At 37.1% G+C, this 14147-nt stretch overlaps 1 protein-coding gene across 3 annotated transcripts in view; it reads left to right on the top strand.

Annotated features, from left to right (window-relative positions):
- Positions 1-14147, top strand: part of TENT5D (terminal nucleotidyltransferase 5D) — a 286385-nt gene that overhangs the window by 256486 nt on the left and 15752 nt on the right. Inside the window, 1 exon segment of one of the 3 annotated variants that reach the window (NM_001102547.1) lies at positions 6187-6270. The exons of the other annotated variants lie outside the window; for them this stretch is intronic. The gene's annotated coding sequence lies outside the window, so the exon portion shown is untranslated. 3 annotated transcript variants of the gene reach the window in all.

The following is a 14147-nucleotide window of genomic DNA, read 5'->3' as shown; positions in this document are numbered from 1 at the left end:
GGGTGGGGGAAATTATTCTTTATTGAAAAGGACCACTGTGATAATAGCACTTTGGAGGAACTATTTATTTTTCCATGGTTTTAATAATTGAAGAAAAGTTATGGTATTTTATCTCTCTGACTCTATCATTAGCCGTAACTGAGGGAGAACTTCAATAAATTCTTGCCCCAAACCTTCCTCTAACATTATTATATGATCATATTATATCACATTATACTTTCAATTTACCATCATATATCTTGCTATTTTCATGCTTAATTCCACCCCCCCCCCCCAATAGATTACAAAAGCTCAGAAGTTAAGAATGGTCATCTGCTTCATATATACATAACTTAGCTTTTTACCTTACACATTATATAACTTCACCAAATGTTTATAGGTTCAGATCAACATATTCTTATTGAGAAATGCATCATGTTAGTCCTGAGAATTCCATGGACAGAGAAGCCTGGCAAGCTACAGTCCATGGGGTCCCAAAGAGTTGGACACTACTGAGCAACTTTCACGTTCAATTTCAGGCCTTGAAGAGTATCCATATATGGGAAAGACTATTCCTTCATAAAGCATATTAGTATCAGAAGTAAAATAAATATGTTAAAAACTAATAGAAAGGAAAATATGCTGAAAGCCATAAAAAAGATACAAGCAAATGTCAAAGGTAAAAGAGATCAGGAAAGGCTTCAAGGATGAAATGGTCTTGAAATGCACCTAAAGGATGGCGCCTAACGGTTTAAGGAGACTAGAGAGTAGAGAAGAGCTTTTATAGGCATAGTTTAAGGGAAGTGTTGAGGAGTAAGGAACAAATTAATGGAGATAAAAAAGCTTTTAAAAGTATGTTTTGGAAATAGCAAAAAGTGATGATGTAAATGCCATTAGATCTTGCTTGGTTAAAGTCATGTACTTTTTTTTTTTTTTTTTTCCTGCCAAACATAAAACTTTCTGCCATCGAAGAGATCATGATGTTTTATGTAAAGGATTTGTATTAATTTGCTAAAAGTTTTATTAGTATAGTGAACTTTTGGAATAATAAAGCAAAGGGGTTCTTTTGTAGCTTTATTTTTTATCTAATGTTTTAAAAAGTTATTTAAAATCATCCATTATGAGTTTTATATAGTTTTTCTTTCTGCGTATTTCTCTATTTAATTTAAAATTATTAATATACACAGTGAACCATGATTTTGTTTACTAAATATTTTCTGTTCATTTTTCTCTCGCATTTAATGTGAATTTATTCATCCAAGTGGCAGTAGAGAATAACACAGCTCTGGTATATAGATGCATTTGGAAATAGAAAATAGCTATTAAATTGTAGTTCTCCTTTTCCCATAGGAAAAACAGCAAAAATATTTCTGTTCAACAAAAGTATTTAAAATGTCATTAAATAAAGCATACAGGAACCTAAACTAAGCTTTGGGTGCAAATAAAAGCCAGTGAAAAACTCATGCTTTTAGTTATAGTGCTTTTGAGTCACTTTCAAAGTGTAGGCCAAGGACGCCTAAGAGGCCCAAAGATACTTCTGGAGGTCCCTGAAATCAAACTGTTTTCATAATACTAAAACATTACTTGCATTATGTACTATGTTGGCATTTGCACAATGATGCAAGAATAATAAGTAAAACTACTAGTGCCTTAGCATGAATTAAAGCACTAATACTAAACTGTAGTAGTAATTTGTATTATTCATCACAATGCACTCAGAGGAGGAAGAAAAGCCAGTTTTGCTTAATGCCTTTCATTAAGCAGTAAAAATATTAATTTTATTAGATTTAGACCCTTGAGTATACATCTCTATAATAATTGGTACAACAGGATGGAAAATAGGCAGAAACCATTTCTTTCACTTACCAGGGATATGGTGGTTATCTCCAGAAAAAAACAGTTATAAGATTGTTTGAATTGTGAAACTTTCCTAACTGCCTTTTTCGTGGAACACCATTTTTACTTGGAAGAACTGGTGACAAACAATGGTCATTCTGATTTGGTTATTTGACAGATTTCTTTTTTTCAAAAATGAATGATTTGAATTTTTCACTTCAAGAAAGACAGCTGATGATGTTCATTGCCGATAACAAAATGTAACCCTTTAAGCGAAAATTGGAATTTTTGAATTTTTAAAAAATTTCTCAGTTTTCAGGTTTACAATATTACATTAGTCTTGATATATACAGGAAATGACTCAGTTATACATAAATATTTTCAAGTTACTTTTTTATTATAGGTTATTGCAAACTATTAAATATAATACCTTGTGCTATGTGATTAATCCTTGTTGCTTATCTATTTTATGTATAGTGGCTTGTTAAGCCTATATTAATTTATCCCTTCTCCTCTTTTTCCCCTTTGATAACTGTAACTTTGGTTTCTATGTCTATGAGTCTGTTATGTATAATTTATACATTCATTTGCATTATTTTTTTTAGATTCTACATATAAGTAATACCACATAATATTCATCTTTGTCTGATTTTCCTCACTTAGTATGATATCAGTTAGTATGATATTATGGTCCATCCATGCTGCTTCAAATGGCAATATTTCATTATTTTCATGGCCAAATAATATTTCATTGTGCATATATACCATATCTTCTTAAACCAATGTTCTGTTGATGAGCACTTGAGTTGTTTACATCTCTTGGCTATTGTAAATAGTGATGCTATGAACATTGAAGTGCATGTATCTTTTCGAATTAGAGTTTTTATCTTTTTCAGATAAATGCCCAGGATTGGGATGGCTAGACCACATAGTAACTCTATTTTTAGTGTTTTTTTTTGTTGTTGTTGTTATCTTTTTTTTTTTCTAATTTTATTTTATTTTTAAACTTTACATAATTGTATTAGTTTTGCCAAATATCAAAATGAATCCGCCACAGGTATACATGTGTTCCCCATCCTGAACCCTCCTCCCTCCTCCCTCCCCATACCATCCCTCTGGGCCGTCCCAGTGCACCAGCCCCAAGCATCCAGCATCGTGCATCGAACCTGGACTGGCAACTCGTTTCCTACATGATATTTTACATGTTTCATTGCCATTCTCCCAAATCTTCCCACCCTGTCCCTCTCCCACAGAGTCCATAAGACTGTTCTATACATCAGTGTCTCTTTTGCTGTCTCGTACACCGGGTTATTGTTACCATCTTTCTAAATTCCATATATATGCGTTAGTATACTGTATTTATGTTTTTCCTTCTGGCTTACTTCACTCTGTATAATAGGCTCCAGTTTCATCCACCTCATTAGAACTGATTCAAATGTATTCTTTTTAATGCCTGAGTAATACTCCATTGTGTATATGTACCATAGCTTTCTTATCCATTCATCTGCTGATGGACATCTAGGTTGCTTCCATGTCTTGGCTATTATAAACAGTGCTGCGATGAACATTGGGGTACACATGTCTCTTTCCCTTCTGGTTTCCTCAGTGTGTATGCCCAGCAGTGGGGTTGCTGGATCATAGGGCTTTTTTAATGAGCCTCAATACTGCTTTCCATAGTGGCTACACCAGTTTACATTCTCACCAACAGTACACAAGAGTTCCCTTTTCTCCACAACCTGCTCAACATTTATTGTTTGTAGACTTTTTGATGATAGCCATGTGAACAAAAGATGCTTACTCCTTGGAAAAAAGTTATGATCAATCTAGACAGCATATTAAAAAGCAAAGACATTACTTTACCAACAAAGGTCCATCTAGTCAGACCAACGGTTTTTCCAGTAGTCATGTATGGATGTGAGAGTTGGACTATAAAGAAAGCTGAGCACTGAAGAATTGATGCTTTTGAACTGTTGTGCTGGAGAAGACTCTTGAGAATCCCTTGGCTTGAAAGGATATCCAACCAGTCCATCCTAAAGGAAATCAGTCCTGAATATTCATTGGAAGGATTGATGTCGAAGCTGAAACTCCAATACTTGGGCCACCTGATGCAAAGGGCTGACTCATTTCAAAAGACCCTGAGGCTGAGAAAGATTGAAGGCAGGAGGAGAAGGGGATGACAGAGGATGAGATGGTTGGATGGTGTCACCAACTCAATGGACATGAATTTGAGTAAACTCCAGGAGTCAGTGATGGACAGGGAGGCCTGCTGTGCTGCAGTCCATGAGATCACAAAGAGTTGGACATGACTGAGTGCCTGAACTGAACTGATTGTGAACAGTGTGAGGTGATACCTCATTATGGTTTTGATTTGCATTTCTCTAAGAATTACCAGTGTTAAGCATCTTTTTATGTGTTTTTTGGCCATCTGTATGTATTCATTGGAGAAATGTCTGTTAAAGTTTTCTGCCCATTTTTTGATTGGGTTTTTTTTCTATATTGAGTTATATGAGCTCGTATATTTTGGATATTAACTTCTTGTCAGTTGCATCATTTTCAAGTATTTTCTCCCATTCTAAGGGTCGTCTTTTTGTTTCATTGATAGCTTCCTTGGCTGTGCAAAAGCTTTTAAGTTTGATTAGGTCCCACATGTTTATTTTTCCTTCTATTTATTTTGCCTTAGAATATTGATCTAATCTAATTATATTGCTACAATTTATACTGGAGAATGTTTTGCCTATTTCATGTATCATATTTAGGTCTTTAAACCATTTTATTTTTGTATATGGTGTGAGGAAATGTTCTAATTTCATTGAATTGCATGTAGCTGTCTGGCTTTCTAACATAGCTTTTTGAGGAGACTCTTTTCTCCACTGTATGTTCTTGCCTTCTTTGCTGTAGATTAATTAGCCATAGTTATGTAGGTTTATTTCTGGGCTTTCTATTCTGTTTCATTGATCTACATGTATGTTTTTATGCCAGCATTATGCTGCTTTTATTACTGCAGCTTTGTAGTATAGTCTGAAGTCCAGAAGGGTTGTGCCTCCAGCTTTATTATTTTTCCCTTTTGATTAATTTCACAATTCTGAGTCGTTTGTGATTCCATACAAATTTTTGGATTCTTTGTTCTAGTTCTGTGGGAAAATGTCATGAATATTTTATAGAAGTTGGGCTAAATCTGTAGATTGCTTATGATAATATGGCCATTTTGACATTACGAATTCTTCCAATTCAAGAGCATGGGATACATTTCCATTTCTTTGAATTATCTTCAATTTCCTTGATCAATGGCTCATAATTTTCAGCATATAGATATTTCATCTTCATGGTTAAGTTTACTCCTAGATATACTTTAAAGTGATTTTAAATGCGATTACTTTTTATTTTCTCTTTCTGGTATTTTTTTAATTTAATTTTATTGTTTAACTTTACAATATTGTATTGGTTTTGCCATATATCAAAATGAATCTACCACAGGTATACATGTGTTCCCCATCCTGAACCCTTTTCCCTCCTCCCTCCCCATACCATCCCTCTGGGTCATCCCAGTGCACCAGCCCCAAGCATCCAGTATCGTGCATGGAACCTGGACTGGTGACTCATTTCATATATGATATTATACATATTTCAATGCCATTCTCCCAAATGCCATTCTCCCAATGCCATTCTCCCAAATGCCATTCTCCCAATGCCATTCTCCCAAATGCCATTCTCCCAAAGAAGGCTGAGCACCAAAGAATAGATGCTTTCAAATTGTGGAGCTATAGTGACTCTTGAGAGTCTCTTGGAGGGCAAGGAGATCACACCAATCAGTCTAAAAGGAAACCAACCCTGAATGTGCATTGGAAGGACTGACACTAAAACAAGCTCCAATACTTTGGCAACCTGATGCAAAGAGCCAACTCATTGGAAAAGACCCTGATACTGGCAAAGATTGAGGACAAGAGGAGAAGGGGGTAACAGAGAATGAGATGGTTGGATGGCATCACTGACTCAATAGATACGAGTTTGAGCAAACTAATGGAGATAATGAAGTACAAGGAAGCCTGGTGTGCTGCAGTTCATGGGGTTGCAAAGAGTCACACACAACTTTGCAACTGAACAACAACAACAAATTCATCTGTATATGTTATTTTTTTTTACTATTTTTTATTGAAGTCAAAATAACTTGAGAAATGTTTTTAATCCTTAATATGTCCAATGTAGCATTGTTTTATTTGAGACTTGGAAATCATAATTGTCTCATATAAAATGCTCATTTGAAAATACTCTTAACTATAATAGTGGTAATGATGTAACAGTAATATTCCTGGTCTCCTGGCAACAGTATCCGTGTGATTGTTGCAAGTGAAGTACAAAGAATGTGAGGAGATCAGTTTATGGGGAACTCTGGAGAAGAAAGTTAGTCTTCAGGGAAGGTGGTGTTAAATTCAACAAAGTGTGCTAACAAAAGACCTGGTAGGAAATCTCATAGAAAGGGAATGTTATTACTTTTAGTTTCAGCTGTGTGTAAACATTGAAATTATGTTTTATTCAAAAACTGATTTTATTCAACGAAAGTATGTATACTGAATGTCTTAGAAAATTAGCTCTTTTATTAATAATTGTGTCAATATGGCTCTGGTAAAATTGAGCACAGTTAATGTGCTGAAAAAAGCATCAGTGATTATTTTAAGGTTTCAGTTTCTGTGCTAAGTCAACAGTAATAAATGGCAGAAATAACACATGTTCATGCAGTATCAATAATTATGTTTATTTGCAAATCTAAGGTAAAGGAAATACAAAACCCCCAGATTAACTGACCAACACATTGACATCTCAATAACCTGATAGTGAATGTTTTTCAAAATTTAACTTCATAGATTTCTAAAATGAAGTATTAAAGTTCTGTACTTAATTTTTTCTTTAGATATCAAGTATGTTTAAGTACTACATATCAGTGAATGAAAGTTAAAACTAAGGTGATCAATAATCAAGTATGTTTACGTGTGTGTGAGTTAATCGCTCAACCATATCTGACTCTTCGCAACTCCATGGATTGGGGCCTGCCAAGCTCCTTTGTCCATAGGATTTCCCAGGCAAGAATACTGGAGTAGGTTGCAAGTCCCTTCTCCAGGAGATCTTCCCAAGGCAGGGATAGAACCCGGGTCTCCCACATTGCACTCTTTACTGCCTGAGCCACTAGGGAACACTCATTTTTCTTCCTATAAAGCACTCATTCATTATCTCTTTTGCACAGTCTTTCAGTACCTTGAAAGTGAAGTCTTATTTGTGTGCCAGTAGAACAATTAAATAATTTGTTAAATAATTGTTAATAACCTTTATTACAAACAAAGGTTAGAAACAATAGTCAGATTAATGAATGTAATATTACTAATCAGAGCTTAGTATATTTCAGTAGTGTTCAGTTCAGTTGCTCAGTCATGTCTGACTCTTTGTGGAGCCATGGATTGCAGCACATCAGGCTTCCCTGTCCATCACCAACTCTCAGAGCTTACTCAAACTCATGTCCATGGAGTTGGTGATGCTATGCAACCATCTCATTGTCTGTCGCCCCAGTCTTCTGCCTTCAATCTTTCCCAGCATCAGGGTCTTTGCAAATGAGTCAGTTCTTTGCATCAGATGGCCAAAGTATTGGAGTTTCAGCTTCAGCATCAGTCCTTCCAATGAATATTCAGGACTGATTTCCTTTAGGATAGACTGGTTGGATCTCCTTGCAGTCCAAGGGACAATCAAGAGTCTTCTCCAATACCACAATACAAAAGTATCAATTCTTCGGCACTCAGCTTTCTTTATAGTCCAACTCTCACATCCATACATTACTACTGGAAAAACCATAGCTTTGACTAGATGGACCTTTGTTGGCAAAGTAATGTCTCTGCTTTTTAATATGCTATCTAGGTTGGTCATAACTTTTCTTTCAAGGAGCAATAGTCTTTAAATTTCATGGCTGCAATCACCATCTGCAGTGATTTTGGAGCCCCCCAAAATAAAGTCTGTCACTGTTTCCATTGGTTCCCCATCTATTTGCCATGAAGTGATGGGACCAGATGCCATGATCTTAGTTTTCTGAACGTTGAGTTTTAAGCCAACTTTTTCACTCTCCTCTTTCACTTTCATCAAGAGGCTCTTTAGTTCTTCGCTTTCTACCATAAGGGTGATGTCATCTGCATATCTAAGATTATTGATATTTCTCCCAGCAATCTTGATTCCAGCTTGTGCTTCATCCAGTCCAGCATTTCTCATGATGTACTGTGTATATAAGTTAAATAGCAGGGTAACATATACAGCTCTGATGTACTCCTTTTCCTATTTGGAACCAGTCTGTTGTTTCATGTCCAGTTCCAACTGTTGCTTCTTGACCTGCATACAGATTTCTCAGGAGGCAGGTCAGGTGGTCTGATATTCCCGTCTATTCAAGAATTTTCCACAGTTTGTTGTGATCCACACAGTCAAATGCTTTAGCATAGTTAATGAAGCAGAAATAGATGCATTTCTTGAATTCTCTAGCTTTTTATATGATCCAGTGGATGCTGGCATTTTGATCTCTGGTTCTGCTGCCTTTTTCTAAATCCAGTTTGAACATCTGGAAGTTCACAGTTCATATATTGTTGAAGCCTGGCTTGGGGAATTTTGGACATTACTAGCATGTGAGATGAGTGCAATTATGCAGCAGTTTAAGCATTCCTTGGGATTGCCTTTCTTTGGGATTGGAATGAAAACTGACCTTTCCCAGTCCTGTGGCCACTGCTGAGTTTTCCAAATTTGCTGGCATATTGAGTGCAAAACTTTCATAGCATCTTCTTTTAGGATTTGAAATAGCTCAACTGGGATTCCATCACCTCCACTAGCTTTGTTCATAGTGATGCTTCCTAAGGCCGACTTGACTTCATATTCCAGGATGTCTGGCTCTAGGTGACTCATCCCACCATCGTGGTTATCTGGGTCATGAGGATCTTTTTTGTATAGTTCTTCTGTGTAGTCTTGCCACCTCTTCTTAATATCTTCTGCTTTTGTTAGGTCCGTACCATTTCTGTCCTTTATTGAGCCCATCTTTGCATGAAATGTTCCCTTGGTATCTCTAATTTTCTTGAAGAAATCTCTAGTCTTTCCCATTCTATTGCTTTCCTCTATTTCTTTGCATTGAACACTGAGGAATGCTTTCTTATCTCTCCTTGCTATTCTTTGGAATTCTGCATTCAAATGGGTAAATCTTTTCCTTTTCTCCATTGCCTTTCACTTCTCTTCCTTTCACAGCTACTTGTAAGGCCTCCTCAGATACCCATTAAAGTAATTCTACTTTAACCATTCATTAAAGTAGTTATACTTTAAACTGTCAAAGATAGAATTTTGAAATTGTGTCTTTAAGGAATGCCATCCACCTGTTTTCACTTATGAGAAGTGGCTAAAGATATAGAGAAAAACATAAGGACCTAAAATATTTCTAGCAAAACAAAGAACAGATGGTGTTAAAGAAAGGGAGCTAACTCATAATAAAGAGAGTTTAAAAACCCACTTTTTTTCGGAAATATTGCCTTCTGAATTTAAGTTTGTGTTTGTGTTGACAAAGATTGAAGTGGGTGAGTTACCCATTTGTGTGTGATAGGAGGAGTTGGATGAGTGAAAGGTAGGAATGACAAAAGCAATACACTATTTATGGGAATGAGAAGAAATCCCCCTTCTCTTTAGGGAAAGGAAGAAAAGGAGTATTACTCCACTGGAGAAAGTTCAGCACTAAAGAAAAAAGGAACGTAGTGGAGCAATCACGAGCCTGGTATAGGAGGTACTCATGACTCAATATTACAGACGACCTTTTGTGTGACTACAGATTACCATGGAAATGGTTTTACTCTACAGAGCAAGTTAAGCCTGGCAGGAAGGGGAATCTGTGGAGTGAGTGAATGGGACTAGAGGAGTGTACTGGGGGCAGTAATTTCAGCACCCATTTGCCTTTGAACAGCAGCGGTTTAGCAGCCCTGGCAGTTGCTGCAAGTGCTTGCTCTCTTTGTTCTTCCTTCCTTCCTTCCTTAATTTCTTTTCTTTTTCTTTCCTTCTCCCCTTATTTATTTATTTTTGTTTTATTTTCTTCATTTTTATCTCTCTCTATTTGACACCCTTCCCATTCTCCTGTGTGATTACCAGCAGGCCCCCTCCAGAGCCTCACTCTAGTGCCACATCCCTGCCTGCTTCAGTTGCTCCTTTCCTGGAAGAAACTGAAGAGAGTAGCAGTTGTTTGAAGTGAGTTCTTGCAGCCTGCCAGAGGGTTCAATGAGGGGAGAGGTGGGGAGAGATGCAAACAAAGAGATTTTTTTTCTTCTAAGCTGTGGCTTTTTCCTTGAGCATTCTGATGAGTTCCTACTATCCTGCTTCTTCAGATAGTGCTCCTGAGTCATGTGGAAGGTATATATGTCATTGACTATAATGCTGAGGTCCCCTTCATCCTCTGGAGAATCCTTGATCCCTTCAGTGTTAGCAGTGTTATCCACAAAGGGATAAGAGATCTGGAATGATGAAGGGAACGCTTACCTGGTTACTGGATTTATTATGATAATAAATTTATTATTTATTATCATGAGGAGCTGAACAGGGTCCAGTGTAGAAAGGATGGCCGAAGGCAATGGCACCCCACTCCAGTACTTTTGCCTAGAAAATCCCATGGACGGAGGAGCCTGGTATGCTGCAGTCCATGGGGTCGCAGGAGTCGGACACAACTGAGTGACTTCACTTTCACTTTTCACTTTCATGCATTGGAGAAGGAAATGGCAACCCACCCCAGTGTTCTTGCCTGGAGAATCCCAGGGAAGGGGGAGCCTGGTGGGCTGCCATCTATGGGGTCGCACAGAGTCGGACATGACTGAAGCGACTTAGCAGCATTACAGAGAAAGCAATGGCAACGCACTCCAGTACTCTTGCCTGGAAAATCCCATGGATGGAGGAGCCTGGTGGGCTGCAGTCCATGGGGTTGCTAGAGTCGGACACAACTGAGTGACTTCACTTTCACTTTTCACTTTCATGCATTGGAGAAGGAAATGGCAACCCACTACAGTGTTCTTGCCTGGAGAATCCCAGTGACAGGAAGGCTGGTGGGCTGCCATCTATGGGGTTGCACAGAGTCGGACAGGACTGGGGTGACTTAGCAGCAGTAGCAGCAGCAGGTAGCTTTAGCCTACAGCTTGCCCAGAAACCCATTGCACTTTAGAGTCATCTCAGTAATATCCCCACCTAGTCACTCCCTCCAAAGGAAACTAGAGTTCTCTCTGGCCAGCTCCCTTCACTGAGGTTAATGGCAGTTTGGAGAGTCAGCAGGTCTTTTCATTAGGTATGTCAGAAGTCAAATAGGCCTGATTTGGTGGCCCATTGAATTTGCACAGCTATCAACCTCTGTCAACCAAGTAAGGAAATATAGGAAAGAAGGAGGAGGCAGTACCTCCAGCTCTCGTACTTCCCACTGTAAAGGATTGGCACTAAAACTGAAAGGAATTGGGAGACAATTTCTTTAGAATAATGCATGCTTTTAAAACTGAAAAGCAATAAACAATATCCATAACAACACACAAAAAAATAAAAATTAATACAACAGTGTATGTATGTGGGTTGGGACAGAATGGGAAGAAAGTGATAAGATTTCTCAGGGATCAGGGGCAGAGGTTTAACCTGGGAAAAGGCAATTCATTTTCAGCTTCTATAAATCATGCCTTTAAATTCACAGCTGCTTCTCTTTGGGACCTTTGTGTTCTTTTCTCTAGGTGACTGCCATGTTTATCTTTATTGTCCCAATGTACTTTCCACCTGAGCTTTTCCACTCAAAAGACCGTCTTTTAGCACGGTGCCACCCATATATAAGAATTTCATGAACAAGTTATTTCCCTTTCATCAGTGGCAAAAACTGAGAATTCATGTAAATTTTCAGTCAGTAAGAACACTGAATTTTAGAATGTCAAATGGAGTTAAGCATAGTATTTGAAGAGAGATGGTCATAAAATGGAGAGAATGACAGATCAGGATATGAATAACACTGAAATAGAAACTATGTGCCTTGTTCTAGGTCTGAATGAAAGCTTGCACACTTCCACTATTTTCTGGTACAAGAGAAATGGATGTTCTCTTTTCTTTCCTTCCATGGGTCAAGCCTAATTAAAATAAGCACAGCAACATCTCTTAGCATTTTATCACTTCTAGTAGTTGAAAATTTTTATTAAATACATTTTAAAATTGACGTAAAATGTCATTTTAAAAAATATGAAAATTAAAAAATAAAAATTTTTTCTAAAGCTTTGTAATCATCTGAGGTACATTTGTAAGAAGTTATAAATTTGGAAAATGAAAGTGAATCTTTGCAAATGCAATAGTTTTGTGAGTTGACCTAAACTGTAACTGTTTTAGTATTAGAAATAATGTGATTCATTCTTCAGATTTTAAAATAACTGTCTATTAGAGCAACTGATAAACACATTGTGATTATGGTGTTTATAAAAATTTCATAGATTTCCCACAAAGCTTAATGTTAGTACTAGTTTTTATAGAAAAATGTCATTTGTCTACAATTTGACTCAAAACACAGGTTTATTTCTATCCTTATATGTAAAACATACTCCAATTTTAGTGGAACAAGTAACTAATGAATCTCATTTTTTTAATTTAATTTTATTTTTTAACTTTACAATATTGTATTGGTTTTGCCATATATCAAAATGAATCCACCACAGGTATACATGTGTTCCCCATCCTGAACCCTCCTCCCTCCTCCCTCCCCATACTATCCCTCTGGGTCATCCCAGTGCACCAGCCCCAAGCATCCAGTATCGTGCATTGAACCTGGACTGGCGACTCGTTTCATATATGATATTATACATGTTTCAATGCCATTCTCCCAAATTATCCCACCCTCTCCCTCTCCCACAGAGTCCAAAAGACTGTTCTATACATCAGTGTCTCTTTTGCTGTCTCATATACAGGGTTATTGTTACCATCTTTCTAAATTCCATATATATGCGTTAGTATACTGTATTGGTGTTTTTCTTTCTGGCTTACTTCACTCTGTATAAAAGGCTCCAGTTTCATCCACCTCATTAGAACTGATTCAAATGTATTCTTTTTAATGGCTGAGTAATACTCCATTGTGTATATGTACCACAGCTTTCTTATCCATTCATCTGCTGATGGACATCTAGGTTGCTTCCATGTCCTGGCTATTATAAACAGTGCTGCGATGAACATTGGGGTACACGTGTCTCTTTCAATTCTGGTTTCCTCAGTGTGCATGCCCAGCAGTGGGATTGCTGGGTCATAAGGCAGTTCTATTTCCAGTTTTTGAAGGAATCTCCACACTGTTCTCCATAGTGGCTGTACTAGTTTGCATTCCCACCAACAGTGTAAGAGGGTTCCCTTTTCTCCACACCCTGTCCAGCATTTATTGCTTGTAGACTTTTGGATCGCAGCCATTCTGACTGGCATGAAATGGTACCTCATAGTGGTATTGATTTGCATTTCTTTGATAATGAGTGATGTTGAGCATCTTTTCATGTGTTTGTTAGCTATCTGTATGTCTAGGAAAAACAAGTTCTTTGGAATTGTCTAACTTCAGTTTTACTTTATACACACTTTTAAAACTTCAGCCATCCCCAAGCATCCTTCAATACTGTAAAGTAATTAGCCTCCAATTAAAATAAATAAATTTAAATGAAAAAAATGAAAAAAAAAAAGCTTCAGCCTTCACATTTTAAAAACTTCAGTTATCACAGGCATAAATTTAGTATGACAGCCAAAGAGAAAGAGTCTACCTCAAGGTGTTGCAGCTAAGAATTTGTATTTAAAAATGCATTAGACTGCGTGAGGTCAACCTTAAGTACATATATCTTTATTTTCTTACATCCTGCAACTAGTTTCATCTGTCATGTACAGGCCTATCTCATTTTATCGTTCATTGCTTTATTGCACTTTAGAAATACCATATTTGTTTTATTACAAATTGAAGGTTTGTGGCAACCATTCTTTTTTAAAATTTATTTTTTAATTGAAGGATAATTGCTTTACAGAATTTTGTTGATTTCTGTCAAGCCAACATGAATCAGCCATAAATATACAAATGTCCCCTCTCTCTTGAATCTCCCTCTCATCTCCCTCCCCATCCCACCGCTCTAACATTGATACAGAGCTTCTGTTTGAGTTCCCTGAGAGGTACAACAATTTCCCATCGGCTATCTATTTTACATATGGTGATGTAAGTTTCCATGTTACTCTCTATATACATTTCACCCTCTCCTCCCCTCTCCCTATGTCCATAAATCTGTTCTCTATGTCTGTGTTTCCATTGCTGCCCTGCAAATAAGTTACTC

Source organism: Bos taurus, chromosome X, assembly GCF_002263795.3.
Source record: "Bos taurus isolate L1 Dominette 01449 registration number 42190680 breed Hereford chromosome X, ARS-UCD2.0, whole genome shotgun sequence".
Taxonomy (NCBI): domain Eukaryota; kingdom Metazoa; phylum Chordata; class Mammalia; order Artiodactyla; family Bovidae; genus Bos; species Bos taurus.
This window is presented reverse-complemented; position numbering and strand designations above follow the sequence as displayed.